This window comes from Podarcis liolepis (assembly GCF_965112155.1).
Source record: "Podarcis liolepis genome assembly, chromosome: 9".
In the NCBI taxonomy this organism is placed as follows: Eukaryota; Metazoa; Chordata; class Lepidosauria; order Squamata; family Lacertidae; genus Podarcis; species Podarcis liolepis.
In genome coordinates, this window is record NC_139564.1 from 33,552,751 (window position 1) to 33,558,663 (window position 5,913).

General features: G+C 40.0%; 1 long non-coding RNA gene across 1 annotated transcript; it reads right to left on the reverse strand.

Annotated features, from left to right (window-relative positions):
* Window positions 1–1,107: 1,107 nt before the first annotated feature.
* LOC310714781 lies at window positions 1,108–1,667 on the reverse strand. Its single transcript, XR_014530069.1, has 2 exons — window positions 1,523–1,667; window positions 1,108–1,352 (listed from the first exon to the last, which is right to left on the reverse strand). It is a non-coding gene; the product is annotated as an uncharacterized lncRNA (long non-coding RNA).
* Between the last annotated feature and the right edge of the window lie 4,246 nt (window positions 1,668–5,913).

A 5,913-nucleotide genomic window follows, 5' to 3' on the forward strand; every position in this document is an offset into this window, starting at 1 on the left:
ATACAGCTTTGTAATTGAACAAGTTGCTTGTTAATTGGTATCCAAGGCTCCATCTTTAAACATTCTCAGTTAGAATAAGTACACAGGGTTTAATGAAAGAACCACTGTATTGGCCCAGCTACTTGTGATGTCGGGGGATGCGGTGGCGCTGTGGTCTAAACCACAGAGCCTAGGGCTTGCCGATCAGAAGTCAACGGTTTGAATCCCCGTGACGGGGTGAGCTCCTGTTGCTCGGTCCCTGCTCCTACCAACCTAGCAGTTCAAAAGTACGTTCAAGTGCAAGTAGATAAATAGGTACTGCTCCGGCGGGAAGGTAAACGATGATTCCGTGTGCTGCTCGGGTTCACCAGAAGTGGCTTAGTCATGCTAGCCACATGACCTGGAAGCTGTACGCCGGCTCCCTCAGCCAATAAAGCGAAATGAGTACCGCAACCGCAGAGTCGTCCATGACTGAACCTAATAGTCAGAGGTCCCTTTACCTTTACCATTACTTGTGATGTTGTGCATGCTTAACTAAGATGTTAGAATGAAATGCTTAAGATCAGCAAATACATGCTATTTTATGTCACCTCAATGGTCTATTTGGTCCCATATCTACCATTCCAAAATACTAAAGACCTGGAGAGAGTATTTGTCAACTTTAACACATACTTAACACATTCACTAAGAATCAGATTGCCCTTCTACAAATTCAATATCCATGAGATACTTGTGTAGCCAGGAATTGGGCAGGAAACAATATCATTCAAAATTGGTGAAGTTTTGGGCAAAGTGTCGCCAAGTTCAGTCTTTGCTCATATTTCTACTTAAAAAAGGACTTGTTATCACATTACAATATATGTGTGAATTCTCAAAGAAGAAACATTTTAGTTTATGTATTTTCAGAACCAATGTTTAGCAATAAACTTATGCTCAACAAATGCCTGTTTTTCAGTTGGGGCTTGAGTAATACAAAGCTCTGTGGTGCTGTTTGTTTATTTGTCAATTGCCTTCCCTGCCCTTACCCATAAAATGGCCATGGTAAAGAGGTGTGTCTTCAGCATATAGCAAAATCTGTACAATGAAGGGGTTGTGTCGGGTTGAAATAAACGACAGACGAATGACAAGTGTCATATGGGAGGCATCTACCGAGCATGTCTCGGGGAGTCCCTTTTATTGAATATTACAGCATTGCCACATATGTGCTTGTTGCTGATTGTTTAACACAAATACAATGCAAGGGTTGCATATAGACATTAATCATCAATAGATTAAAGGTTGGGAAAGGGAACACAGAATTGGACAGGCATGAAAACCTCCTTATTAGACTATAACTAGTGATTGATATAGCAAAACTTAAAGGAGCATATAAACTACCGTATTTTTTGCACCATAACACTCACTTTTTTCCTCCTAAAAAGTAAGGGGAAATGTCTGTGCGTGTTATGGAGGGAATGCCTACGAGTGGCATGCCTACGGATTTTCCTCCTCTAAAAACTACGTGCGTGTTATGGTCGGGTGCGTGTAATAGAGCGAAAAATACGGTATTACTAGTGATTGATATAGCAAAACTTAACAGGGCATAACTATTGTATTCCGTAGATGTGGTCAACCATGCATTAAGAACAGGTCAGGGTACGATGTTTCATGTACTTAATGTGAACTTAACATTCTAGGGTAGGAAGGAATGCTTCAGCTTAGAACGGTCATGTGCAGAAGCAAAACTTCCCATCAGGGTTGGATGCACCTCTGTGGGGAAGGATTTCCACAATTAAGGGGCCGCCACATATCAAACCCATTCCTAGGTTGCCATTCTTGAGACTCCTGGGAGTGGCAGACCTACCAAAAAGGCACCCTCTTGCCAACCTAAGAATGTATATTTAGGAGACATGCAGGGAGTGCTGCTATTACAGATACTTTGGAAGGGTTTAAACGTTGGTTTAAATTATTTCTAAACCTCAAGCTATTCTAAATAAAACATCTAAACCTCTGTTATCAGCCTCAGTTTACTGCCTCTATACAAGGCCTTGCTCCTGAAAATGCTCACACCAGAACCACAATCCCACAAATCCCCAAACAAATGTCTGATATCATCTACACAGACAAACAGCATATTGGCCAAAATGTAGAGGAAGAAATGTGAGAGAGCAGCCTGTTTTGTTTGCCTCCCCGCCCCCATCCCCTTTTTGGCTCTTGGCATTCCTGGCATTATCTCTTACTTTAAATGTGTTTTCAAAGAAATCAACTTTATCTTTATCTGAGAGAGACGCAGAACACTTTTGCTGAAGGAAGGGAAAACAACCTGACAATATCTTTTTCCTCCCGTGCTTCAACTTGCAACACACAAGCTTTCCTTCTCAATGGCAGTGCCCAGAGGACAGCCAAGGCTAAGAATATCATTAGCTCAGTAATTCAGGTCACACATGACTGACCTAGTTTTCTTGGCTATAAAGGTTACTTTAGGTGGGTTTTTTAAAAAAAATCCTCGAAGTCATCATGCCGAAAAAAAGTTGTATAGTATCCCTTACATTTCCTTTTCTGCTGAAATACAGTGCACAACTCCTACTAAATGAATCCTGGCTTTTCTCCATACACATCTAATTCCTCTGTATTAAAAAATGTGCAGAATATGGCAGGACAAAATAAAAATACTCTTCACAATTAATTATCTTCACTGTTACAATATATGGTGAAGGCAATTGATAACTGGCCTTAACGAGCCAGATCATAGGTTCAGTGATAGCCCATCAGCCCTGATCCTTGACCATGATGACTGTGGCTAACAATATCTGGATGGAACTACTTTTGGCCATACAGGCTATAGATCCATCAAGCTCAATATTGTCTAACCTGAATGATAGCGGCTCGTCAAGATTTCAGAGAGGTTTTTTTCCAGCTGTATCCTGGAAACTTGGAAACTTCTGCATGTAAAACAAATGCTGAACCACTGAGCCTTTCCTGCTAGGAATTAGCCAGATTAATGAAGAAAATGCTTATATGGAACTGGCATGTTCTGAGCTGTTATGACACTAAATACAATTGGATGAGGAGCAATGGTGTGTATGTGTGTGTCCAGAAACTGTCTTCCTTTCTTCCTTGAGCATCTTCTAAAAGTATCTGGTTGGACAATAGGACAAGCAGAGATGGTACAAAAGTTTTTCTGAACCTGATTTAAATTCTAATCCAGATGGCTCAAAAGATCAAACAGGCACAATTTTCAATGGTTGTGTGAGAGACCGTGTTTTCTTGGGAGTCCAGTTCCTGATATTGCTTGGCCCACTGCTTCAACTGCTTCCTGGGGTCTGTGATGATCTCTCCCAACAAGGTTTTCAGTGGTGCAGAAATAATCTTGGGCAAATTGAGATTTCTATAAAAAAATAAGAACAGTAGAATTGTAATACAAGATACTGTGTCCCACACTTCCCCCTACATTCCAAACTACAGTGGGCTTCAAGCAAAAACCAGGCATGATTGAGCAACATCCCTCAAAGAAAGATTCCTGCTTATCTAGGGACGTGGGTGGTCCTGTGTTCTAAACCACCGAGCCTCTTGGGCTTGACATTCAGAAGGTCAGCAGTTCGAATCCGCACAATGGGGTGACCTCCCGTTGCTCTGTCCCAGCTTCTGCCAACCTAGCAGTTCAAAAGCATACCAGTGCAAGTAGATAAATAGGTACCATTGTGGCAGGAAAGTAAACAGCATTTCCATGCACTCTGGCACTCATCATGGTCCTCCATGTGCCTGTGTGGTTTAGTCATGCTGGCCGCATGACCCGGAAAGCTGTCTGTTGACAAATGCCAGCTCCCTCATCCTGAAACTAGATGAGCGCCACAGCCCATAGTCAAATTTGACTGGACTTAACTGTCCAGGGGTCCTTTTACTTGTTACCTGCTTAGCTGATTGTGGCTACCAACAGAGCAGTTCCTATGTGCAAAACTGAGGCTGTTTGTGTGCAATCCAGTTTTGTCTGTCCAATGCCCCAACTGCCTGTTAACCTTTAAAAAGTGCATGGACAAATGACTATACCTTCTATGAATTAACTCTTCTGAAGAACATCCCACTTAACACAATAGTTTTACATATTTTTCTATATTTTATTTGTTAGCCCTGTCTGGAATGAACCATGAAAGAAAGGAGAAAATGAAAATGGTAAGAGAAAGAAAATGTATACAAGTGAATACTCTGGTATTAAATTAGGGTACTCCGTGACTAAAATTTTGCATGTATCGTTGAAGCAGCTGAGAGGAGAAAGCATATCCAAAACATTCAGATAATGGAAGGTTGCAATAAATGTGAATTTTATTTCTATTGCCTTACAGAATATGTGTAGTAAATTCAGGTCACTAACGTTTTTCAGACACTGAGCTGCAAACAAAGGAGATTATTTTGAATGTATGAATTATTTTCAACCAACATTTATGCTAAATGTTTCCATTATGTGACAGTTTCTTCAACCAGAACTTGTTGAAGGCCAACAGATGCCCTGCAGTTATAGACATTAGTAGCTCTGTCCAACCACAAAGTACAGGTCTGTTAGTTGCTAATGATGCTTAAGTTGGTAAAATGTTCACTCTCATTTGTCCTCCAGCTCACAATAATTTAGCATGATTTGTCAGTGCTTCCCTTGCTTTCCCAGTGAATGACATTTCAAAGCTTATTTTCCATCCTGTCATTTCACACATTGTCTCTGTCAAGGAGTTTGTTTTGCAAATGAAGTCCTGATTATGGCACCATCACATGTATCTTAAATCTGTAGCTGTGAAATAAAGTCATGCTGACTTTATTTGTTGGCATGATCACATACTATGCCAGACTCAGTTAGAAAATGGGCAGAGGAGGAGAACTGAAGCACAACAAATACCACTTAATACCTCATTAATATGGAAGACAACAACAAAATGAACAAATAAACATGAAAAAGGAGGGAAAATTAGGTGTTAATTGAAGGAGATCTGCAATGCTTACAATATGTTAACATGATGAATTATAGAGGCAGGAAGCGCTTGAAAGGTGTATCAACTGGTAGAAAACAGAAGGAAATTGTTGTTTAATTATCCATGATTATATAATCTGTACACCATACTATGGGAGAAAGGTAGACAGACAGAGACGTGATGCTTTCGGTAACCAGAAGGATTGAATGTCACTGGGGATATACTCAGGGATGCTTCAGGAATGCCTTCCTCACCTCCTGAACTAAGATGCAGATCAGTATGGAGTAATCCTACATGTGGCACATTTCTCTGCATTTTGTAGTGTAGTTCTGCTCAAAATATATGTTCCACATTTTACGTGACATTATTTAAAAGCTGGAATGGGCTGACCAGATGTCTACTTTGTGTTATTATTGGAATCTGTATTGTACGTTGATTAATTTTAAATGCAAAATTCTAGACTGCAGGCTCAGGATCTCCTAACACTGAAATGATTAGTAAGCTATGTTACTTGACACTTTCACTTCATTGTAAGAAGTGCTTTACCAAATCAGATAAAGGTCAATATAGTTCAGCATTTTTTGTAGGAATCCCAACTATTAGCAGTGCTCAGTATTTCCCAATAGTCAGCATTCCTCCAACAGCTGCTATTAGGACATGTCCTTTTTAAAGGTATTTTTAATTAAATGTTACCATATAATTCAAATAACAAAATAGAACTTTAGACAAATGCAATTCAGTGAAAGCAAGTGTAACGTGATGCATGGTGGGACAAAAACCTTAGTGTGTGCTGATAGGGTCTGAAGTGGCAGCGATTAACTGGGAACAATACCTTGAGGTCATATTTGATAGCTCAGCGAAGAGAACGACCCAGCATGTATGACTAATTCCATATTAGGGATCATTAGGAAAGTCTGAGAACAAACTTTTCTATATTATAACATCATTATACAAAACTATGGTGTGACCAGGTTTGGAATGTTATGCATGGTTCTGTTTA